The sequence below is a fragment of the Nannospalax galili genome, unplaced genomic scaffold, assembly GCF_000622305.1.
Source record: "Nannospalax galili isolate Female #2095 unplaced genomic scaffold, S.galili_v1.0 scaffold405, whole genome shotgun sequence".
In the NCBI taxonomy this organism is placed as follows: domain Eukaryota; kingdom Metazoa; phylum Chordata; class Mammalia; order Rodentia; family Spalacidae; genus Nannospalax; species Nannospalax galili.
The window spans coordinates 1,551,933-1,578,529 of NW_008354532.1; the positions used below are offsets into that span (position 1 = coordinate 1,551,933).

At 39.0% G+C, this 26,597-nt stretch overlaps 1 protein-coding gene across 5 annotated transcripts in view; it reads left to right on the top strand.

Annotated features, from left to right (window-relative positions):
* The first annotated feature begins 555 nt into the window (after positions 1-555).
* Positions 556-26,597, top strand: part of Mapk10 (mitogen-activated protein kinase 10) — a 301,950-nt gene continuing 275,908 nt past the window's right edge. Inside the window, exons 1-2 of one of the 5 annotated variants that reach the window (XM_008851755.3) lie at positions 556-980; positions 6,519-6,632. The gene's annotated coding sequence lies outside the window, so the exon portion shown is untranslated. The remainder of the gene's footprint in view (positions 981-6,518; positions 6,633-26,597) is intronic. The other 4 variants (XM_008851753.2, XM_008851754.2, XM_008851756.3 and 1 more) reach the window with 4 other exon arrangements.

Genomic DNA, 26,597 nt, shown 5'->3' on the forward strand with positions numbered 1-26,597 from the left:
TTTATTCACGATTTTTATGAAAATACGGAAACAGAGGAGGATGTGTTGTGCAAATGACCTCTGGTTCAGGAGAGGCCCCAGTCCTTGTTTGATTATGACCATCCCTTGTTTGTTTTGACATTTAGAGTGTCTCTCCGCTCTCCGCTCTCTCCGCTCTCTCCCCTCCCTCCTTCCCTCCGTCCCTCCGTCCCTCCTTCCCTGTATGGCTCTCTCCAGCTTGCAAAAAGCTGAGGTGGTTGAAAAGCGAGGTTAACTGTCTTTCCAGTGTTTTTTAAATTTGCAGGCATTTGTCCCCCGCGCGTGCCGCGGTGCAAAAGCAGGAGCTGCATGGAGTGGGCGCCTCTCTGCTTGTGCGGACTGGCTCTCCGGGGTCGAATTTGCTGATCCTGGCTGCCCTGTTCCTCTACATTTTTGTATGCTCTTCATTTTGCTCAGAAAACGAGGTAGTGTAGCCGTAGATAGACTTTTTCCTCTTTCTCTCTCCTCTTACCCCTCCCTAGACCTCTGTGGGCTTTGACGTCATATGTGCTCCTTTCAGTTGCCATAGCAACCCCATTCCCCAAGCCCTCTGTCCGTCTCCTCTGGTAGGTTCCACAATGGTACAGGCAGCCTCCCGCTGCACAATGGTTTCCAGGCAGTGAAAGAGGGTGATTCAGCAAGCCACTCTTCCTCTTCTCTTTAAAGCCTCCCCATCTCCTTTCATTTTTATGGGGGTGGGTGGCGCTTCTTATATGCTTACCCCTTTCTTTTCTTTTTTCATTTTTACAAATTTCTTTTTTCCTCCTCACCCCTCAATTCCTAGGGGCTTGAGTGAGTTAAAGGTTGGGTCTTCTTGGAAATCACCTATCATTTTTAAATAACCTCTCCATCTCCAAATAATCTCTCCATATTCCTGTGTGGAATGTGGTTCATGAAAACCCAGTAGAGGGATTTCTGGGGAAAACTGCTGGATCAGGATCCTAGTTCTCAGACACGGAATGGTAGGTGGCTCTTTGGTTATTCTGGGTTCTAACCTGTTCTGGGAGGGTGGGTGAAATCTATACATCGATCATAGTGGGGTGGGAGATAGCATGGGAAAGTGAGAATCTATGTGGTGGACAGCAGTTAATGAAACGTACTTATCTCTGAGGCTAGAAGCCCCAGGCGTTTCTCTCTGGGCTGAGCATCTCTTCTCAGCTGAGGCATGCTGAGACCTTCCTGTTTGTAACAGAGTGTTAGAAGGTGGGACAGACCATTATTATTGTGACCAGGGGTTTTTCAGTCCAACCCAGAGTTAGAGAAAAACATACACACATGGGGGTGAGGGGGTGAGGGGGTGAGAGAGAGAGAGAGAGAGAGAGAGAGAGAGAGAGAGAGAGAGTTAGAAGTGCTGACCTCAGTTTATCTGAGAATTGTTGTCCATCCCATGAAAAATGTCATTAATGAATATTTATGTTTACTTCCAGACAGGTGTAACTTTACATATTTTGGAACATATTTATACAGTTTAGTGGTATTCACATACATTATTAGATATGAACTAATGACATTCTTCTTGTAGAGACCCTGGGCTAAATTTGGGATGCAGACAGGAACACAGAACAGGGGCTGGGTTAGAGAGAAGAGCAAACATTAACACCGCAGTTACGTAGGTAAAGGTCCCTTTAAGAAAGTGATCTCCTAGTCAGGCAGGGCAGCATTTTTCCATGGCAAGGTTCCCAGGTATTCTGTGCTGGGATACTGTGTCCCCTAGAAATGTCAGCTTTTACAGAAATAAAGGAGCTGTCATCAGAAAAGAGAATAGTGATCTAGTTATCAGAATTTATGTGTGTATGTGTTTTCAGCAAAATAAATGTGATTTATTGAAAAACTGTCAAGCAAATTAGGTTATGGATATTTCAAGAAAATTATGTATGTGTGTGTGTGTGTGTGTGTGTGTGTGTGTGTGTGTATACTTTTCTTTTTCTCTCCTACATTTAAATCTGGAGACCCAAATGCTGCTTTTACTCCCTTATGCAGATAACTTCTAAGGGTACTGCAATTTGGTCACAGAAAAAGAGTAACTTATCCTAAGGCAGTAGGTTCTGAAGCGATCACAAGGTTGTTTATGTGGTCTGCTTTTGCTGCAGAGCGATGTCTGGACAGCAGCTCTGCCTGCTTCTGGTGTGTTGACGATAACTTTCCTGAGCACACTGCAAAGAAGCAGGCTAAGTCATGCAGGACAGGCCTCTGTAGAGTGAAGGAAGATGGGTGTTAGTGTGCTAACACTCTATCCCTGTGCTGTTGTTGTCAACCCCTGGAAGATCTTGCAGAATGCTGATCAACATACTTGATATGGTTGAGGCAATACCCATTCTCTTAGAGAGCCTTCTGTAGATGCTCTGTCCAAGGAGAACGTGCGTATTGATGCAGGTACAGATAGTTGTGCTCATGAATGAATTTAGGAGCTTGAAGCTCCACTTGGAATCATTGGGTTTTTGGGGCTGGCAGGCCAGTTTGAATGTAGTGGTTTTGCTGCTTCTGGTAAGTATTGTCTCTTTACCTGGATCTTATTCCTAAAATTGACATAAAGTATTATATTAATATATGTTATTACAGGAGTCAAATGGGATTTTCTTTCTTTAATGAGATGAGAAGATCGGATGACAAAGGTGGCATGACCTTGTATCTGAAAGAGTTTTCCTGCTCCTTTGATGGCATCCCATTCTGTCCTGTCATTGCAAAGTATCTTTCATTTGAAGGGCGCCTGTCCTTGCAAAATCTTTGCAATTGCAATGAAAGAGACTCCTTTTGATGAACCAGTAAGAAATTATATGTTGTGTGGAAAAATCAGCTGCCTTTGGCTTCCCGTTCACTTACCCCAGAACAGCATCTGCCACGGGAGGGAGTGTGTTTGCCAGGCTGGAAGGGGTGTTTATGAACAGATCCCACAGGGACTGATGTGTTCTTGCTGTCATTGTCTGCTGCGTCTGCAGCTCTTAGTAGTGCTATGGTCTCATAGTACGTGGTCAAGCATTTTCAAGGTTAAGATGAACTGAGCATTGATCATGGATGTTATAAAATATATAATTATTTAGAATTTACAGGAACATGGATTCATTGTCAGTGTGTGTACTATCAGAATATAACAAGCAAAAGAGATTTGCTTACTGTACGTGTTTAAAGCACATACATATATTTAAAGTTTTATTATGGTCTCATGTAAATGAATCTGTCTCTGAATACATGCTTAGTTGCAAAGTTTCTCCATACTGATGACAAAAGATGAAGACCAGTTGAGACATCCTTGTTTGTTAAACATGGGGACAGATATTCTCCCTTCATGCTCTAGCTCTGACCTCAGGTCATGTTTGTAGATAGAAGATGTTGAGTGGAAATAGTATGTTCACATCGCATGAATACTTGGTTGCTTATCAGAAACATGGACTGAAAGCAAAAGATACCTCTTTTGATTTTCATAAAAAGCAAACAAATTGGCACCTTAAATGCTTATCAGAAACATGGACTGAAAGCAAGATACCTCTTTTGATTTTCATAAAAAGCAAACAAATTGGCACCTTAAATGATCTGTGCACAGGGCCTTCTATTTCTCCCTTAGTTCTTTTTAAAGCTTTTGGTTGGCATTGTGGCAATGATGCAGAAGAGGCACAGAAGTGTCCAGTAAGGACAAGAGAGGAGTCCAGTGCTGTACTTGCTGCAGGCTTGCAGAGCATCTCCTTCCTACCACACATGCATCTGTTATTGTACCTTCTTTTGAGCACCCAGAACTTGTGGGGAAAGTTGGGCCTATAGACTCCTGGGTGAGAAGCTTCTTGGCAAAGGACAACAAAATCCATTTGTTTCTTTAGCATATTGAAATTTTTATTGCATTATATAATTCTGAGATGAGACACCATGCTGCTGATTTGGATAAAAGCATGCTGCATGTTGTTTGAAAGAGAAACTGCTGCTTAGAATTGGAGCCTGTGTCTCTGTACGTGTTTCCACACTGAACTTCTAACGTTTTGGGCAGAGATTTTTTTGGTGTGAGTACATTTTAACCTTGCAAGCAAATTAAGGTGAAAAAAGGAATGAAGAGCTGTACGTTTGGGGACCATTTTCCTCTGTATTTGGTGTAGAAAAGCTTCATTTCTTATTGCAAATCTTGATTAAAACTCTATAGAGGAGACATCATGTGACATTGTAAATCCCTGAATAGAATGAGACCTGTAGGTTTGAAAGTAGGTTCTAAACATATCTACTTCTGGTGAAGGATTTTCTAGTTTAATTGCTATTTTGGCTCCACAACAAACTACATTGGCCTCTCTCATGCTTATACCTGGTGCCTACAACCTAGAAAGCACAAGCTTAAGGATAAATAATGCTTGACAGAATGAAAGCCAAGGTTTGAATGGAAAAATAGTGACAGAATGCTCCTGAAGAAGCACTCCTGATCACAGCTGCTCCAAAGCCCTGTGTGCTGTGTAGAACACAGTGAAGCCACCGTGCAGGGCACCGAGGCATTGCCGAGCAGCCTGCTCAGTGAGAAACAGGATTTTACTGCTTCTTCCCCTTACCTCCTCCCCTTCCTTCTTTTTTAATGTGAGGAACAAAGCAAAACAAAAGCTGAAGTGACTTAAAAATTCACATCAGAGGACTGTCCTTATAAAGACAACCCTGGTTTGTGACTGGTTTTACCCCCTGGATGCTCCGGGTACTTCTTGAATGTGGGATCTTTTGGTCGTTGTCCTCTTGTATGATGGAAATAGGATCTGAAACCAAAGAGAGCAAAGGAAGCTCTTAGATCTGCTCATTTGGCTATGTTCATTCAGTGTCTGCAGGAGGAGGCTCCCTCATCACACCAGTTACCACACACAATAGTAATCTCCTGTGCCGAGTTACATGGATTTCACTAAATTATAACCTGTCAGGGACCCTCTTGTTTGGCTGGGCACATAGTGGAACACAATAGGTATTCATTAAACGACTTCCATGTATAGAGTTTTCTCCTAAAATAGAATGGGATAGTAACACAAAGCTTTGGCCTTTTGGAATCTATGCTCATGTAGGGAGCTGAGGTTGGACAACAGCAAAGACGGACTGGCATTACCAATACATAGTAGTAATTTGACAGTAAGTGCAACAGGAATGCAGGAGAAAAAGATATTCACCTCTGAAATGATGGTAGGTGTCAGTGGAGGCCACACTGGGTACTGGAGCCAGGTGAGAGTAGTGGTGGGAAAGATATTTCTGGATGTCATTGTAAGCCCTTGGACCAGAATGGGACTCTTATTTATTTATTTATTTATTTATTTATTTATTTATTTATTTATTTACTTTTTTGGTCTTTTTGAGTCTTTTTGAGACAGGGCCTCCCTATAGCCCCAGCTGGCTTGGAACTCTACATAGACCAGGCTGGCCTGGAACTCGCAGAGATCTGCCTGTCTCTGCCTCCCGAGTACTGGGATTAAAGGTGTGCATTACCATGCCCTGCACAAGACTCTTATTTGGACTAGAAAAGATAATTATTTTCAGTTTGGTGACTGTATTTCACAAGTTAGAAATCAAATGTGGTTTGACAAAGGACAGAAAATTGGAAACTGGCACAGATCTTGAGGATCTGGTCTAATGAAATCCTAAGAAATACCAGGTGATAAGGATGAAAAGTGGGTTTTTTGTTTTGTTTTGTTTTGTTTTGTTTTTTTTTTTTGGTCTTTTTGAGACAGGGTCTCACTGTAGCCCCAGCTGTCCTGGAACTCACTATGTAGACCAGGCTGGCCTTGAACTCACAGAGACCTGCCTGCCTCTGCCTCTTGAGTGCTGGGATTAAAGGCATGCTCTGGTTATAGAAAAATATGGAGGTCTCTTTTTGCCTTCAGACCAACTTCAGTTAGTTTTCTTGTGTATCTCAGGTTTTCAGTCTTTCCTCCTCTCTTTGTTAGTAACACAATTGTTCCAGTGAACTCTAATGCAAAAAGAAGAATATGTTCCAACTGAGACTGAATTGATTTTTTTTTATGACAAAATTAACTCTATAGTTACAAAAATAAATAACCTGAACTGGAGAGATAGCTTAGTGGTCAAAAGCACTGGCTGCTCTTGTAGAGGACCTGGGTTTGGTTTCCAGGATCCACATGATGGCTAACAATAGCCCTTAACTCCAGTTCCAGGGGATCCAACCCCCTCTTCTGACCTCTGTGGGCATTGCATGACCCAGGTGCACTTACATACATGTAGGCATATTGCCTACTCATACACATAAAATAAAAATAATAAAATATTTAAAAATTCTGTCAATCCAGATATTTATTAATTGAGCTTTATGGTCAGATTTAAAATATATCTAGTTGTTTTAGGTTTTGTATTGAGAATACCAAGGTTCTTTTGTTTGCAATAAATTCTAATGTCAGTAATTACTTTAATTGTCTTATGCTATCTCCCTGCTACCTGGGAAAAAATTGTCTTACTGTATTTGATGCCAATATTTTGGTTTTATAAAGGTGGTGAAATTTTGTGGAAATCTTAAATGTAATCTGATGTGCCCTTTGCTCTGATTTTAGGCTAGTGTGAGTGACGTCACCTGCAGGACCATCTTGAACCTTGGTTGTGGCAACACATGCAGGAAGCTGTTGAATTAGACCCATTTCTGTAGATGAGAAACTACACAAGCAGTGGTAAGTTGAAAAATTAAAAATATTCCTTATCAGGAAGTTTATGAGCTACATGACTAATTTGAGTATTGCATATGGCTTCGTATATGGATTTGAAGAAATGCTGTGCCAAATAATGTCACTCTCAGTGGAAATCAGTAGAAAAGAACATGTACATAATGGTGTGATTCTCCTAAAAATCACATATGATCCTGTGAGCTCTTGTGATACGCCACCTCCATGTGCTGTCCAGTCTACACAGGATGACTACAGTTAATAATATCCTGCTATAGAGTAACAGTTGGGTAGCATTATTTTTAAGTGGCATTTCTTATTTGCAGTATGTGGCTACATTTTATTGATTAAACTCCTTTAATGGAAAAATTTCTTCTGAGCTGCTTTATATTATAATACTCAGTTCTTTGCAGAAACACACACACACACACACACACACACACACACACACACTCACTCACTCACCATTTAGGATCTTCAGACAAAAAGGACAGAGAATCCCATTACAGTTTTATAAAACTCAGCTTTTAGATATTTGAATTCACAAATCCTTTTGCTTAGAAAAACAATGTTAAAAATATATCTAGTTGCTCTTCCTACTGGGAATAATTGGAAATTCATTATTTTATAAAAATATCAACACACCCAAGTGGAATGTCTTCTTAAATCAAATCTTGATGCCTCATAGTCACAGAAGTCAATAGTTAATAAACCCCAGAGGAGATGAATGAGTTATAATCTGTAAAATAATGTCTTTGAGAAACAGAATGCAGTGGTGCTATTTGTAAGACTCCAAGGAAGCTCTTCTGAGCTGGTGATCAACATCTCTCTTTCATTTGCCTAGTAGTTTATGTAAATCTTCATAGGAGGGCTGTCCTGTGAATTAATGAAGAGGTTTTAGCTGCAGAAATCTGATGAAATTAATTGTATAGTTATCTACATTATGATTTTTACAACCTGCCTTCCAATATATTAAAGATGAAGATCTAAGTGTCCTCACTCCAGTATGCTTTTTCAAAAGGCATTCATCATTTTTTTTTGTGAAGAAAAATCATATGTAATCGCCAATAATCAATCGTTTGTGAACTACAATAATGGCGGTTTTATATGGCTGAATATAATACATTGTTATATGTTACTTTTGGCAATGTAGAAGACATACTAGTCCCAGGCTAAACATTTCTTCATTAAGCAAACATTTAATGAGACTCCGTCATGTAGATATCATTCTTCTCTTTTGGAGTGGATGAACCTTTCTGTTTTGAAGAACTTTTCAGTTTAAAGAATGTGGTACATATATGATGTGCTATTAATGGGGCAGATATATTCTACAGAATGTGTACTTGTAGAGTGAAATTTCATAGACATAGGGTGTTGAAGGAAGTTCAAAGAGGGGGCTCTAGCACAGATATAGTCAGACTTGGTCAAGGATGACTTTTAGTGGACTATTACATATAGTAAGAAACTAGTCAGAAGAAGAGTACAGTGAACACGTGGCAGGAAAGCTTCTCAGTGGACAGGAAGTTTATGGACACAAGGAGGTAGACCCCCAGTAAGCTGTGTGTTCCATTCAGATCAAATACTTTTCCTTCCACACCAGAGGTGACCACTGACAGCTCTCCTCCCTCTACCCCTCATTCTTCTGCTTTTTTGTAGAATTTATGCCTATGCATCTCTACATTATACATTTTAGTTTGTCTGTGCTTCAGTTCCACAGCTTTTCAGTCATAGTGTGCACATCCTTAGTCACCTGATGATTGTTCTAAACATGGTGAGATTCTTCTATGTTCATGTGTGCAGTTTGTGTAAATTGTCACATGGCATTCTGCTATGGGAACATGACAACATTTGTTTATTCCTCTATTATTGATGGGCATTTAGATTGTATCTAGATTCTGTCATATTCATCTAGGATACATATTAAGACGGAACTGAAAAGTTTTGAGGTATGTGTGCCTTTAGTTGTACTAAATAATTCCAAAGTATTTTTTTCCAATTGGATACATCAGTTTATACCCATGGCAGTGGTATAGGAGAAACTCAGCATCGTCTTCTACACTTGATTTACAAGTTCTCATATTTTTCTAATCAGGTGGATATGTAATTATACTCATACATGCATCAATTTGCATTTTGCTGATTGCTAATGAGAACATCTTTTCTTTCTTTCTTTCTTTCTTTCTTTCTTTCTTTCTCTCTCTCTCTTTCTTTCTTTCTTTCTTTCTTTTTCTTTCTCCCCTTCCCCTTTCCCTTCCCCTCCCCCTCCCCCTTCCTTCCTTCCTTCCTTCCTTCCTTCCTTCCTTCTTTCCTTCCTTCTTTTAATTTGACCACTTGATTTTCTTCTTTTGTGAAGTGCCTGATCAAGTCTTTTTGAGATAAGTCTTTCAAAGTAATGCCATTTTTAGCATTAGTAATAGGTACTATACTAAGAAATTTACAAACATTAATCTTCAAGCATCTCTATGGTTTTCATATAATGTAACTTGGAGTTTAAGAGGTTAAATAACTTGCTGACAATTACATAAGGAAGAAGCAGTGGACTTAGCATTCAGTGCTAAGTCTTTCTGACTCCAGAGTTCTCCAGTGTGTTCAGAAGATTATCAGGGTGAAGCCAGAGAGAGCATAAAACGTGCTGTTACAAGAATTCAGTTCAGAAACAATGAGGGCAAAAGCCAAGGAATTACCAGTATGGTTAGGTACCAAACAAAGAGACTTGGTACTGGAGGTAGTAGGTAAGTGAAGAAGATGGGGCACTGAAAATGCCTTAAGTTTTGATATATTCTATCTATGTAGACTTAATGTGAGTCATATACATATATTTATAGTCTTGGTATTATGGAAGCCTCTATGAACATATTTTATGATTCTAACATTAAATAAGAAATGAATTCATCTTGTAGGGTCATAAATTTTAGGGTTAAAAAGAGACCACACAAAATGCAGAGAATAAGTGATCATGGGGTGCCCAGCTCCAACTGATACATCTACAATGTAACTCCTACACCTGAGGCTCAGGCTCAGGGAATGTCATGGAAGGGGTGGGGAGACTGTAAGAACGAGAGGACCAGTATGCCTTCTGTGAGACACTGTCTTCTAGACATGGCAAAGAAGCTGCAGCCATGAAATGTCCACAATATGGCTGCCTAAACAAGACCTGTATAATAATAACGCTGGTTGACATGCAAATGCAGATGGGGGAAAATTCACAAAGACTCACATTTAGATGAAGAGCTACGAGCAATCAATGGATACTGAGGGAGGGAAAACCGGTTTTCTCCAGGTATGAGCCTCCTGATAGATGTCCAGGCCCAAGTTGTCAGCCCTAAACACATGTACATAGAAGCAGTGTTAAAGGACTCAGTAGGTTATATTAATGTAGTATATAACAATAATAATTAAAGAAGAAGCCATGAATTTGAGAGGGAGAGGAGGGACATGGCAGAAGTTGGGGGCAGGGAGAAGGAAGAGAAGAAATGATGCAGGAAGAAATGATGCAGATACAGTACTCAGTATTCCATACAGTATGGAGTTCTGAAAAAGTTAAATAAAAAATAGGTGACTATGAGAGAGAGAGAGAGAGAGAGAGAGAGAGAGAGAGAGAGAGAGAGATCAGTATTTATTTAGGTCAACTCTGTACTTCTTACATGACATACTGGGTGCTTAATGAGAGCAAGTAGCCTGTTCAAGAATCATGTCACTAAGCATTATGTTGAGAATAGACACCAAAAATATGCAAAGAAATAGTAAAGAATAGTTATCAGGTTTTTGAATTAGTAAGTGAAATTATAATTAGTCTATTTAATTCCTAAATCTTTCTCAGGTTAGTACCATTTGATCCTCATCTATTATCACTGTTATAATTTAGGCCTTGTTCATTTTTTCTTTTTATCAGATTTCTTTGTTCACAAAATGAAGTGGGTCCTAAAGATGGGAGTGAGGATGGTAAAGGTACAGCACAGAAAATAAAGGGACATTGCAGTGTTTTGCCTGGAGAAAAGATATGTAGTCCCCCGTGTAGCACCCCCCCGCCCCCCACTTGACTGATGCTGAAAAACTGAGAGCTTTTGTTGTAAGCTCAGTATTTGAAATTCACACAGTTTACATATGATAAGTGCTCAAGCGGTGCAAAGCACGTAAGAATTTTCCCATCATATCAGTGAGAAAGCAAGCACAGCGCACCCCAGGTCGTGAATACTGACCCAGTGACAGACCTCATTTGATGCATGCAGAAATATAAAAAGGGAGCTACACCTGCCCTGGCATTCCAAAGACAGCTGTTTGGTCCTCTTCCCAGCATCCTGGGAACAGACTGCTCCCTCCTCAAGTCTCTACATCAACAAAGTCCAAAGAAGTCTGCTAACTCTTAGTGAGCCAAGTGACAGGAGCCTGTTAACTACGATGAGCAGAGTGCTATTATTCTTAAAGGACAACGGGGGTCACTACATTATTTGTGGTTGGGCCTGAGAAATGAACAAGCATCTGCTTTAAAATAGTTAGAGGATATTCATATGGATGAAATTAGAAGATGCAGGCTTGTTTTTAGCTTACAGAGGTGGGAAAAGAGACCAATGAACAGAAAGTAGGTACTATATACTTCGGGGAACTTTTCAATTACTGGAACTGTTTGCAAGTCTGTGGAACTGTTTGTAAGGCTGTGCTTGATGAACAGCAGTAAACGTTTTGTCTATGTAAATATTTGACTATGTTCTTGGTTTACCAAATATCAAGAGTTTGTTAGGGATTCTGTTGGTGTATGTGGAAAACTGATGTCTAAGATCCTTATGACTTAAGAATATACAGTTGTTCAGGCAGATACAGGATGAAAGGTGTTAAAATAATGTTTAAGATGGTGGCTGACTGTTAACTGAGTGAGTCCCTTGTACCAGACTTAAAGTACTTTGCCTGTGCTAATTTATTTAATCATCTCAGAAATTCAGTAACTTGCCCCAGGTTGTGAAACTCATGGTAGTAGAGCCCAGGGACTTGAAATCACTATTCTGCCCTCCTTAGCATTAGAGACAAAAGTTGGACCTGAATGGAACCTTAAAACGATGATACGATATGAATTCTAAGTAAATATAAAGTTTCCAAGGAACAATAGTGAATGATTAAAGTGTAAAAGATAGAAATTAGTCTTCCAGGTTTGTGAACCAAATACCTCACAAGTGAGAGAAGTAAGAGACTATTCTGAAATTTTTCATTCTAGAGTGATGCTGTATCTTGCTTCTCAAGAGCTGCCAACCTTTATCAAGATGGGAAGCTAAATTCTTAGGACTAGTTACCTTAGTAAAACTAATAGAAGTATATAAACTGTGGTTTTAATGCTCACTCTAGTTTACTTTTATTACTGTAATAAACACTCTAATAAAAAACAGCATAGGGGAGGAAAGGTTTCATTTTACATTTACAAGCCACAATTCATCACTGAGGGAAGTCAGGGCAGAAGCTCAAGGCAGGAATCTGAAGGTTGGAACCATGGAGGAATACTACTTACTGACTCACTCTCCCAGGCTCATACCCAGCCAGCTTTCCTAAGGACCACCTGTCCATGGGTGGCACTTCCCACATGAATCATCAATCAAGAAAATTACCCACCCCGAGACATACCCATAGACCAAGCTGATCACGGCAATCTCCCGATTGAGACTCCTTCAGTTAACTCTGGGCTGTGTCAAGTTCACAGCTGAAGTAAACTAGGAGACTTGTGTTCCCCTCTCCGAAATTAATATGCTGAATCCTAACTCCCAAGTTGATGGTATCAGGAGATAAGACCTTTGGTGATTAAGCCAGAAGGGTGGGTCCTCGTTATTAGAAAAATGCTTCTGTAAAAGCTATCACAAAGAAGAAACTGGTCTCTTTCATCACATGAGGACATGAGAAGGCACACACTCTGAGTCAGAACACTAGATACTAAATCTGTTTTGATCTTGGGCTTACTGGCCAGCCTCCAGTGTTGTGAAAAAATTCTATCCTCTATAAGCACCCCAGTTTGTTGCTTTGTTACACCAGGCAAGATGGACTGAGATTCTCCAGTGTTATGTGCGATTTTGAAGACTTTTTCTTTAAATTGACTGATAGAACCTCTGGCTATATATTTCTAAGGATAGTGAGTTCAAAGCTGTCACTGAGAGTTCTTAAGTAATCTGACACTGGATCAGGAAAATATATTTAAATGCTGTATTTTAGGAGTTGGGGTTTTCCTGGGGATCTTATTTAGAGAGTGATTCAATCTTTCCAAAATTTTAATCATCTCTCAGGTTTTTCATGAGGAATTCTCTGTATTTTGATAACTGTCATCAGAGGAACTACTCTGAAAATCAGAGTACAAGATATTAATGAGAATTTGCTTAACATAAAAAATACTTTCAAGTTAGGATGGACTTGCAGGAAAATTTGGTTTACAGTTAAACTGTATTTATTAAATGTGGTGACCTATTAAGATGTAGGCACCAGAAATTGTGTATGCTAGATAATTCAAAGTTTTCTATTTGTGCTTTTGGAGGACTTAGTTTATGGGTGTCTTAAATTCCATAACCCATTTTTAAGATTTAAATGCGGACAACCTTGACAATGTTGTTTTTGGGAAAACACTGATAAATTTTAGGAATCAACATAGTTCAGCTTTGTCATACAGCTTGTTAGTATATATGTCTGTGTATATATTATGATATGATACCATATTTCCATGCCACTCTGCAACAGATTGAAAAAAATCATTTTAAACATTTATTTATTGTGCATGTACATGCCATAGGTCATACAAGATAGTTAGATAACTTACGGGAGACAGTTCTCTCATTCTGCCCTGTGGGCACCAGGGATTGAGCTCAGGTCTTCAGGGTGTGACAACATGCACCTTTGCCATTGAGCCATCTCAGTGACCCCATGAACAAAATAGCTTAACAAAAAAAGACCTATGAGGGGCTGGAGAGATGGCTTAGCAGTTAAGAGCACTGGCTGTTCTTACAGAGGACCTGGATTCGATTCTCAGTACCCCATAATTCCAGTTCCAGGAGATCCTGGAACCGGAACTGTAGGTGCACATGGGTGCACTTACACACATGCAAGCAATATGCTCATACACAGAAAATGACAAAAAATTGCATAAAATATTTTTAAAAGTTTTATGAAATACTGAATATAGAACAATTTAAACAATTTTTAATTTTTGTTTTGGCAAATATTCCATATGTCTGTTGACTATCTTATTTCCACAAGTTTTCAAGTTAATGTGGAGTGTCATAGTAAGAGCTCACTTATTGAGCATACTTTTTAGTACTGCCCATAGATATTGCCCAGGATCTTACCCATAAATACCTGACTCTGATAGAAGCACCCTTGTTGACTAACCACTTCTGCTTCTGAAACCTGACAGATTGTGTAACACCTCCATTTATTCCTTTAGTTAAAAAATGTCAACATTTTTTGTGAAAAGAGACCTGCTATGAAGCAAATTGATTGTCTTGAGCACCTGTGAGTTGAGTTAAGGTATGAACTGATGATTGCAGGCTTTGCATCACAGACAATACCCACACTTGAATTAATGGCATTACTACGTTGAAATAGAGGGATGATGGAAGCACGAAAGCACAAAGTATGTAAGAAGTGATTTCATACGGAAAAAGGCATCTATTCTATCTGGAAAGCATGCTTTGTAAGAGTTTTGTGGGTTATTATAAAATTTGAATCGTGCACTCTTTGGAAAATGAAGAGATCCTGATGGTAGAATCTCATCATAACTCAGTGGTGGCTTAATATTCTCTTGGTGAGTCCCGACTTAGCTGAACATCAGCCTTGTATGAAAGTACTGTAATATAGTGCATTTCTTTTTACTTATAAAATTGTATGGATTAGAATGCACAGATTGGATTAAAGCATGAGATGATGTGTTAGAGATTAGGACAAGGTGAAATACCACTGTGAGGGTAGTGCTGGTCAGTGCAGGGACTCTATAGGAAAGAAGACCAGATTACTGGGCAGCCCAAAGGGAAGGACAGGGCAGCTGGGGACACAGAGGAGTTTCAAAGAGGGACTTTCCAACGTGCCATTTTCTTTCCTCTTTCTCTTGTAACCAGCTTAATTCTGCCCATTCCTATTTACTCTAGTGTAACCCTAGTATAGTTTAGTTACAGGAAGTTGTTTCTAATTTTTGGAATTTATTATCCTTATAACAGATAGTTTAGGCATATCCAACCAAACTGACTGCATCCATCCCCCAAGTTTACATCCTTTTTTATTTTACCATTATTTCTTTACCTTCTGCCATTAGAGGACTGGTATACACATATATTTGTTCACCAATTCACTTATAAGATTGACTTTTCAACATTTGCTTTTAGAAAACATGACTTCTAATTACACTGGGACTTATCAATATAGCAGGTGAAACTATTGGCATCTCAGTCATTTTAGATATGGTGTCAAGATTCCCCATTTGCATGAAGATTAACAGACACTTTCAATGAGCAGATTACTCTAGTAGGACATTTGAAGGATGAATAAGATATCACTCCCACTCCTCCCTCCTTCTCTTTCCTTTCAAAAATATTTACCATGCTGGATATTGTAGAAACAAAGAAAAAGTTAACCTAGTCTCCACCCATGGCAACTCACTGTCAAACTAAGGGCCTTTAGGGTGAGGAAGGAGGGCGAGAAAGTTTGTAAATAAACAAACATACAATGTAGTAGTAGTTTCTTTCACACAGCAATTATAAAGGACTCAGCTTCTATTCAGGCATTTTCAAGTAGAATTCTGTAGAGTGTCATCAGCCCTTTGCTCTAAAGCAGCAGCTCTCAAACTTACAGGTTTTATGATCTCATCACACTATTGAGAAATACTGAGAAACCAAGAGTCTTTGGTACTTACCATACTAGGAATGAAAACATAAACTAGAAAATATGTATACAGTTCATTTAAAAGTCAACAGTATTAAACCCATTTCAAGTTAATGTAAGTGATGTTATAAGAGTCACTTTAAAAATATTTTGTTTTTATTTTATGTGTATGAGTGTATTGCCTGCATATATGTGAGTGTACCAGTGTCGTGCATTGCCGCGGAGGTCAGAAGAGGGCTTCGGATTCCCCTGGAACTGGAGTTAAGGATGGTTCGTAGCTGCCATGTGGGTGCTGGGAATCGAACCTGAGTCCTCTGCAAGAGCAGATAGTGCTCTTAACTGCTTAGCCATCTCTCCAGCCCCATAAGAGTGACTTTTTATGAAAGAAAAATAATTTAGTAACAAAGTGACATTGTTTTACATTTTTGTAAATTTGTTTAACTGCTGGTCTAAAAAAAGACAGCTGGATTCTCTTATCTGCACACCAATCTGCTGCTGTCATGTTATCATGCATGTGGCCCCTGGAAGACACTTTGTGAGGGGATGAGCATGACAATGGTGAGGCACGTCTTAATATTGGTTGGAATTAGTGTTGAGTAGTTTTGGTGATGCCTGAAAGTGTCTTAGCATCCTCAGGTACATTGTACCTTGAGAACTATTACTGAAAACAACCTGCTGGGTGCATGAATGAACGTCTCTTCTATGCATTTAAAATGTGCTTTTATGTGTCACACTTGGAAAATGAGTAAACAGTATTTTGACACTTAGATGAAGGTCTCTACATGAGGAATGCTGACAGATTACTAGCCTCACAAAGGCAGATCTATTTCTCCTTTTCATCCATCATCTGTCATAGGACACAGGGCATGGCTGCAAATTTCAACAATAAAACATTCAAACGAGAAAATCTACTTCCATAAGTCACTTTTAATCCTAGATAAAATATGGAAGAAAGGTTAGCCACAGGGCAGAAGCCAGAGCAGCCAGAGGTGTGGGGAGAGAGTCAGAATGAGGCAGCACTGCAATGAACCTGTGAGCATATTTGCCATGGTTTCCACCTGGACTGTCCTCCAGGGTCCTTGTGGTGAAGGCTGGGTCCTAGGAAGGTGCTACTGGTAGGTGATCGAAACTTTTAGAGAAGAGGCTTATGAGAGAGAGGCTTTCCCATTATTGGGTTATGCCCTTGATGGGAATAGTAGGACCCTGGCCCTTTCTGTCTCTCTTCATGGCCTTGGAATGAGTGGTTTTGCCTCCTCACGTGCTTCACCATGAGGTGCTACTACAGTTCTAAAGCATCAAAGTCCACCAGTTGTGGACTGAAATCCCCCAAACTATATGTCAAATAAATCTTTTCTCTTTATTCTTGAAATATATCACTGATTATGTGCTGGCTATAGTAATGAATGGCTCAGGAACAGTATATTTGGTATTTAGTAAGAGAACTAGAAAGACATTTGAAGGAGGAAAAACAATTTTGGAAAGAGGGTCCAGAATGTGCAAGGAACAGAGTGGATTTAAGAGTTCAGACCAGCACAAAGAAGACATAGCAATCAGGAACATGGTGGGAAAATATACTGAATCCAGATGGAAGGAGCTCCTAAACAGTCTCTGAAGGAACCCAGTTCTGTTCTGGTAGATGATGAGTTTTTGCAGTTTTCTGAGCAAGTGTAAGAAAATGATTCTGGCAGTAATTCTAAGTGTGGTTGTGAGAGGAGGAACGCTAGGGGCAATTAGAAGGAGGAAGAGAAGACCCAGCTTGCAGTAAAAGTCTGTGGAGGGGATCCAGTAGATGAGAAAACACCCGTATCTCAGGTAAATCAGAGTAAGAAGCTGCAAGTGAGCTATGGTTTTACTTGATGGGAATGAACACTGGGATCTTTGTAATTTCTTTCTATGCTCAGTCACAATCTTGCTCAGCACTTATGCATAGGCCTTTGAGCTTTGGTCTCTCCATATCCACACTGTAGAAATGGATTGCTCACCTGTGTCTGTCACGGGTGTTTGTTAAACGATTAATGAGCACTTCGATGGAAGGTGCTTTATTAACCTAAGCCATCAATGATAAAAATGAGAATGTTTGCCAGGTGCTTTTGCTCCTGTGTTGAAGGCTACTGTGTAAATATAAAACACTGCCTGAACTACTGTCATTGTTATAATAGTAAAGTCATTATCACAAAATGCCTACTCAGCAAACCTGTTTTTAGTCACCTCCAAGGAGGGAAGATGAAGCTAATCATGGAAGTCTGTTCTCTTTTATTATGAAGTTTCTTGTGAACCAATTTCCCAGTTAATAAGTAAAAGAAGTCATTTTGCCTATAATATTCGAGTTGCATTGTATCTAATTATTTCTGTCACTTTTTCTGATCAGCTTTTCTATCATTATCAGAATCTCTGTCCTGTCTCTTCCCTGTCCAAAGGAAGGTATGACATTTTCTGTGTCTAGTACTTATGCCATGTTTGGTTAGGTTCATTAATTTAGCCTGTATTCCATAGTCTGGTTGTCTATAAGCCTTTGAATTAGACGGTGAGGTGTGACTTTACATGAAGTTCTGGTGAAACCATGTCTTCCTAAGCTTGAGTTTCCTCATGTGGAAAGTTGTGTGAGTGATGCTTACATAAGGGTATTTGGGGTTAAAGAATATAAAGCACACAGCACTGGATGCTCATTAATGCTGTTTTTTTTTTGTCATTGTTGCTTTTTTTGGTGGGGAGGGGATCAATTTTTTTATTACTAACCTTCATTCCCAGAGTCCTTTTTTATTCTACGTGAATTCAGTATTCATCAGTAGTTAATTTACAACATAACAATTGAACATTCATCCTTTTCTTTAGCTAAAATAACATTCAGAAGAATCTATGAAATTCCTAGATTTTCATCTATTCTTTTCTCATCATCTATTCTTGTTGGGCTTTCTTCTGCCCTAGCAAATCAAGTACTTATTTCTGCTGTGAATATAAAGAATCCAATAACACACTGCTATCCTCCTACACAATTGTTCTACAAAGAAAATTTACTTGGTATCATTTCTGAAACCTATAGTTAATATTTTTTCAAGATCTGTAACTGTGTGTCTTGTTATTGATCAAGTCTCTCTAGAATTCTGAAATGATCTGTCCACGCAGTCTCAGATCCGCTAAGATCTGCACAGAACACACACCAAGCCCTTGATATGCGATACTGAGGCTTGGGGTGGCTGGGCTTCCACCAAGCTTGTGTTCTGTTCACCAAACCAAGGGTTATTCTCCCAATTTACACAAGATTGTAAGAGCTGATTGATTCTGTGGAGCACCTCATCAATTATTAGCCATTAGTACTTAGAAGTGCTGCTCAACACTGTTGTGGGTTTTGGCTAAAGATACCATGGACAGAGCCTCCTCTTTGTAGATTCATATTGAGCCACCAGCCTTTTCTATATTGCCTCTAACTTCTTTGGGGCAGGCATAAAAAGAAAGCAATGGGTTCGTGTCCTATGAAAAGTTGATCTGTATTTGTTAATAGTAAATTATATTCCTTTCAAATTATATAGGACAGGCTGAAAATGACTATTGAAAATAGCTGCTAGTAGAAGTGGCAAAATGATTGAAGAGGAATGCAAATAGAATACATTAGCATTTAATCAGTTCCATCTTGTATGATTCCAGTGTTGAGTATTTCTCTAAATCATGCTGGCTAGGAGACTAGGTGGGCACACCAAGAAAGAGCATCCTTTCAGAAAACTGATCCCTTATCTGGTCTGAGTTGAGCACCTCCTGTTCACTGACATTTTCATATGAGGTACACACACCTTGGCCACAGGTTAGATGTGTGATGTTGGGCAAATTGCTTAATGTTTGGTCTCTCAGTTTTTTTTCATTTGTGTAATGAGTATTAAGTGTATCACTTTCATAAAGGTGGTTGTGAAGATTAATTGAAGAAAAAGATATAAAGAGGAAAACTGTGAAACTTGTTGTCAAGTATTACAATGCTCTTGAAATAGCTTGAGGGTTAAGATTTGCAGTCTGGAATTAGACTAAGTTCTGACTGTACCATTACTATCTTGGTAATTTGGAGTCTCTTTGACTTTTCTATAAACTTAGGAATAACTTCACTGATGGTAGTAATAATATCTACTTCATAGCGTTCATTTAGGGAAGAAATGGAAGGCATTTGGCATAATTACTTATGGAATTATTAGGATAATTTTGTAATCATGCTGGCTGAGTGTTATAGGATAATTATAACAACAAATACTTATGGAGAAGTCAGTCTGGTCCAGGTCCCAAGTATGTTACACATATTTTCTCATAGTTCCTCTTAATGATCTAGGTGCCAATGCTGTCCCTATTTTAGAAGTCGAATGTGCTGCCTATTGCACAAAGAACCTGACTTTATGGTCCCTATTTTGTAGATGAGTAAATTGAGGCACAGAGAGGGTTCTGGCCCACAGCATGTGAGTGTCAGAACAGAAATTATGCATTTACCCATTGTGCTCCATTGCCACTTTACTTAATGAAGATAAGGACAAGAAATGACTGTAATATCTGTAGAATAAAACCCGGCTGTTAGGCGAATGCCTGAGACTTTCACTGTTTCCTGTTCTCTTTTAGTTCTAACTCCAGTGATGAGTTACAGAAAGCTGGTTAAGATAATGATGCATTGGTAGCACTGCCTCAGGAAGAAAAGATGGGGAGTCAAGTTTGTATGTGGCAGTGACAACTCCATCTTTTAAAATATTCATTTATTATTTTATTTTATTTTGATCAATTCCCAGTCTAACAACAATAACAATAAAGGAAGAGAGCATCTATCAAGACCTGAATTTCCTCAGTCATTCTTTAAAAGAAGGCATGTCTCTGGGTTCTCATGGGTCTTTCATGACCAATGCTACATGAACACACACATGCCCATTTCTTTTTCTTTTAAAAAAAAAATATTTTATCTATTATTTTTAGTTTATGTGTATGAGTATTATGCCTCCATGTATGTAAGTGCACCAGTGTCATACAGTACCAACAGAAGACAGATCCCCTGGAACTGAAATTATGGACTGTTGTTAGCCACCATTTGGGTGCTGGGATTCAAGCCCAAAACTTCTGCAAGAGCACCCAGTGCTTTTAACTGCTAAGCCGTCTCTCCAGCTCCACTGCTTTAATTTTAAGTGAACATGTTACAGTGCAATCTGCACTTCTACCCTGTGTAATAGGACAGTGCCTGACCTGCAGAATGCTCTCTTGAAGAGCTTTTGCTGATAGTCACAGGGGTCAAGATTCAATTTCCCAAACTGCTTATATTGGGGAAATAAGCCAGCACTTTTAAGATTTAATTTCTTTATCTATAAAATGGATATGAAGAACATACTTCATATTTTTTTGAGATTATTGTAAGTAAAACATTTTAACATTGTGTCTTCTTGGGGTAGAGAATTAAGTTTGGTTATTATTATTAGAACATTAAAGCTTTGAAAAGGATTGGTTCGTGCAGGATCATCACCAAGAAGTTTCATTACAGAATAATGCCAGGAACTCAGCTGTTATGGCAAATGTTCTGGGGTGCTTTTCAATATAATAAAATACACTGATTTCATTTTTATCCTCATTAGCATATGTATTCCTCAGTGGCCCCTTCTAGGCTTGGGGAGAGCAAGCTGTGGAAAGGGTATGGGGCTGAGAAGCATAAGAAAAAACTGGGTCTATAAAATGTAGTCTGCTCTTTGTTCATATAAGTGAAATAATGTGTGTGAATGGACTTTGCAATTTGTGTTTCTCTGTAAATCTGATATTTTCATTTTCATTTTTTCTGATACTGTTTTCAAGATTCCAATGGGAAATCTGTAAAGAAGAGTTGGTTTCATCGGGAGGAAAAGAGTTTTTTTTTTTTTTTCTGGATTGGAAGAATTGGAATTTGAGAATTTGAGGAAGTAGAAAAGTAGGAAAAGACAGATAGATAACAGATAGTGGAAAAACATATGATTATGATAAAACGACCAGTCTTGTGGTGTGGAATATCTGACATCTGTGGGGAGAGGGAAAGCAGTGTTGAGTACCTGGTGGAGGATTCTGAGTGATACTCGTCCCGAGTTGAGTCAGTGCTTACATCTTCAGGGAATTAGCGCCATTTTCTTTTGCTGTATGGGGCATGGCAGTGACAGTTTAATGGAATCATCTCCTCCAGCACTTGACCCAGGCAGTGACACAGTGACTATTTTCTGTCTTCCATCCATTTCTGTTTGCTCTTGGTTTTGTGGTCACAGTGGGTCTTCCATATGAAGGGTTTAAAATTGTCACCACATTCTGTTTCTACATCCTCCCTCTGCTGTTAAGTAGTTTATCATTTATGATCCTCAAATCCAAGAGATGTGTTACATACCTTCTCTGGATATTCATTATGTCAGTGTGACTTAAATCCTGGGAAGTTTCTGGAGAATCCTTCTGAAGTGTTGTAAATATGACTAGCACTTCTTAGATGCACAAGGCACTGATAGTCCTCTTGTCATTAGTGCAGAAAAAAACATTTCTGAAGTGAAACTATCATTACTGACTGGGTTAAACTGAACTGTGTGATGGTACAGGTAATCAGAATGGTTACCATATCAACAAGGTCAGATTTTTGTGCATTCATTCAATGACTATCTACTGTGTGCCAGATCCTGTTCTAACTGTGGGAAGACATTAATGAAAATGACTGACTCGAAAATAATTCCTGATTTCTTGGCACTTATGTGATGGAGGAAGGAGACTGATAAACTGGATTGGTGGTAAAATATGTTGTGTATTAAATGGCAGATATGGTTAAGGAGAATATCAGAACAGGAAAATGGAGTGGGGAGAAGGATAGAGAAGTTACAGTTTTACATAAAGAGACCATGGTGCCTTCCTGGGTGTCATTGGGCAAAAACATTATTTGATATGACTTCATAGGCTTGTGTTCTTTCTCCCTGGGTGGTTAAGTTTGTCACATCTAAGCTGTTGTTTGATAAAAATGAAAACACTTCTTGGAGAGAGTCATTTTCTATTCAAGGGCCTGAGTGAATGCTAATTGCTTGATAGAGTCATCAAACAAATTCTCAAGAATCACTTGGTGGAGAAGGCAGAATTTTCAAGCTTAAGTTAAAATGTTTAATTTTGTGAAAGTCCAGGACTCCAACAGCTAAGATCAACTTCTAGTGAGTCATAATGGTTAGTTTTCCAAGCATACATACAACACCAATTTAAAAGAAATTGTAGAAGCAATTTCTTGTCCTGGTCATTTTCTAAAGGTTATTGTATGACATTTTCTTGTTCACACATTTATTATCTGCTCCCATACTGATTTCAACATAAATTGCACTTTTCTTTTTAGATCAAAAAATCTTTTGATTATACTTTGATATCCTTTGATTATTTCCAATTCAGGGGCACATTTATGACATTAGACAAGTAGTATGATGTACCATCCATTGGTGCTAAGGGAAAGGGAGACAAAGAAGAATAAGAGGCAGAGGAAGGAAGAGGAGGTCAGAAAGAAAAAAAGTAAGAAATAAAAAGTTGCTGGGTGTGGTGACCTGTGAGACCTGTGTCTCAGCATTCACGAAGCTGAGACAGGAGGCTCACCATGAGTTCAAGGCTACCTTGAGCCACATAATGAAGACCTATTTCTAAAGACCAAAAGAAAATAAAAAGAGAAGAAGTAATTTTTGAAATAACTGTTGTTTTAGTCTATAAATTTTGTTTTTAACAAGATTATCTGGTTGTATTTTTTATTACCTGATACTCCAAATTATACTTATTTTGGACAGATTTAAAATTTAAAAAATTTTTATGTTTGTATACCAATATTTTGTATGCATCTTATATAAACATTTACTGCTAGCTTCTGGAAGACCTTTGTCATTTTTTTTAGTTTAAATTGAGTTCAATGTTCACCACATGTATAATGGGGTCTTAATATTTGAGAGTCAAATCAAAACATATCAGGGATAATTTCATACATTTAATGAGCTGCCTTTGATCTCAACAAAGCTTTGGAAATGACATTGGTGGTTCAAGGTTGCTGTGCAGAGATGATCTTGACTGTCAAGGCCTCAAAGAATGGAACAGCTGAGTACTGACTGAAACTCATGCTGTCCTTTCCTTTTCCCTTGGGCTTCTTGCTGTTGTCACTGATGGTATATCTCTATTGCTATAAATTTGCATCAGTATTTATCATTCTAGGCATTCAGAATAGGTCTTATTCCCATGGAATTATAATCCATGGAAGGAAACATATTTTCCTTCAAAGGAAGTGTCAGTTTTCAATTATATAGTTTATTTATATGTTTACTTTCAATGTTTGGGTAAACAGTGAGTGTTCTTCGGAGACAATGCTTCTTCTATGAGCAGATGACAAGGATATGGAACCTAGTTTACATGTCAAAGAAAATCTCCTTGAGAAAAGATGGCTGAGCGGGAATATCTGTATCCTATGACAAGAGGAGACTGGTAGAGTATGATAAGGTTCTAGGCTGAGGAAACAGAGCATATGTGTGTGTCGGGGGGCAGAGATGTGAAGAGCTGAAAGCTGTACAAGAGGAAGAGATAATAAATGAGGTTTGAGAAGTGTATAAGATGCACAAGATCCATGCAAACTCAATCAGACAAAGACCAGCACAGAAATGGGTAAAATGGCAGGAGGCCCCAACCTTAGCTGAGGAACTATTGGCAGGTGATCACTGTTGGGTGAGAGACAGCTAACCTTCTTTGAGGAAGTGGGATAAGTTGACCAGGCTCCAGTGAACAAACTCACACCGAAGGACATCTGGGTTCACAAACTTGACTCCACAGGACTTATGTTTGAATGCATGAAATATGATGGGTGGGCTATGGGGGATGCAGATAGGGGAGGGGGACTTCATGTGAACATTTGAAAAGTGATTGCTTTGCTATATGGAAAAACTTAAGAAAGAACAACACTGGCAGCAAAGACACAAGATGGTCTGTGAGAGGCACAGTGGTGGCCTGGGTCAGGCTGGTTAAGCAAGAAAGGGAGGGGATATGTTTAAGTCACAGCGGATCAGTAGATAGAATCTGCAGGTTTTGTTTGCATGTGGAATATGGGTGAAGATGGTTAGGTGTGATTCCTGGCTTGTGCTTTTAGAGAAAGGAAACACAGGAGGAGGAACAGGCTTGTCAGGAAGGAGAGGCATCATCTAGAGACATGTTGAATTTGAGATCCTTAGGAGGCCATAGCATTTTTGTGTTCAAAGCTTAAAGTATGGACTAGAACTTATGTTTAGGTCTTGTTCATAAGTGGAAGGATTCTGGAGAGAATTTCTTGGAAAAAGAAAGGTTCTAGAAACAGGTCTTGATGGACAACAACCAAGAAGGAGTAACCAGAGAACTCGGAAGAAAATGATGCTACAGACGTTAAAAGCCGAGGCACATATGGAGCTCACTCTGCTCTTGGTGCTGTTGCTCATGCTTCTACATACAGTAGACAAATTTAATCCTATCAAAAGATTGTCTCTTACAGTGGAAAAGTATGTGAGCTACAGGAAAGTAAGAAGTCTATGTGGACTGTCTCACAACCAGTACATGGTGGAGCTAATGCAAATCTAAGAGTTCTGGCTTCAGGGACTCTCTCTACATCTGAAAGGCACTGGGATGCACTATCTGGGAGGAGTTTCATCAGCAACGTGGCTGATTGGAGGTTGAGGGAACTCAAGGATGAGAGCTGTCCACTGTTTGAGTGACATTTATCATTCACAAGTACGTTTGCTATTATTACGGCCTGAGAAAACAGACTGCATACAGTAGGTTGGGGACTGGAGATAAGGAATCAAAGACCAGGTGAGGAGAAAGGGCTTGAGGAGTCCCTATTCTTTAGGCTGTAAGTACATAAGCACTTGATGTAGGCTTAGAGCACAAGGGGCTCTTTTATGAGAGGAATAAATATGAGAAACTTTGAGAATAAGCCAGGTATATTCTCAATTTATCAAAAATACTTCAGTATGAATTGCAGAAATTTCTGTTTTTTTTTTTTTTTAAATCCCTTCAGTTACACCATGATTAGTTGCTTGTCATTACCCATCAGTCAGTAGCATTAAATTTGGATTCAAAAATCTATATCCAGAAAAATACCTATTTGTGATTTCTTTTTGGAGAGCCTTGGAACAAGTCCATGATAAATAGTCACCAGACACAAATAGAGTGTTTTCACTCAGGACAAACGACAATCAACTTTTAGTACATTTCCCTCCATTTGCGTACGTCACTTTTTACTCTAAAATTCCAGACGGCAAAGCTCGCCTCGAGGAAAAAGTTCTTAAAGAGGACTTCTCCTTGTGACTTCAAAACAGGTTTAGTTTGGTCCAGGTCAGTTGGATCATCACCCTTGCTATGACCTCCAAATTATTAGGAAGCTCTTGTGAAAGATGTAGTGGAAAGTTACAGCGCAAACTGGCCTGTTTCCCAGTGGGAAGGTAGGGTACAGGAAATTCCCACTCACCACGCCACGTCAGACCTCAAGTGGCACCTTCCTTCAGAGGTAGACTGCAATTTGGCGGGTGGTGTTCTTTCCCTTTTCTACTATGGAAGGCTGAAATTACAGGGATGCCTTTTTTTTCCCACCGAATCTCAAAGGTGTGGTCTACATCATTTTTCCTTTTCAGTCTTAAAGCCACAGCATGAGTTCGATGAGCCTGTGAAATGTTTTATAATAATTTAAAAACCTGATAATGTGTAAAATGGCATATTTAAATGTAAAGTTTCAATGAATGCAAAATGTCATTTCAAGTAGTATATTTAAAGTTTTACTAAATACATTAAAATGCATTTGTAAAATGCAAAATTTTGCTGTTTTAAATCTTAATCTGGTTGTATCTCTGGTTTATATTTTGCATATTTTTGAAGGGAAAAAAACCCATTGTTTTTGCTCTTTGGGTTAACTTTGCTGTTTGGGCTAAATGTCGGTTTTTAGGGGAAAAATATAACAGTAGTCACTTCAGAAATCTATTTAATCAAGGAAGAAAAGGATAAGTGGAAACTAAATTAATGACAGAGAGCTACAGCTAATGAGTAAATGAAATGTAGTGACAGGCCTTGCAAAGCACTGGCAAAGTCGGTCAGACCCAGGTGCATCGTTTTGCCTTTCTACACGGCCTTGCGACACTCGCTGAGTCATTTGTCACATTGCACATTTCCTCA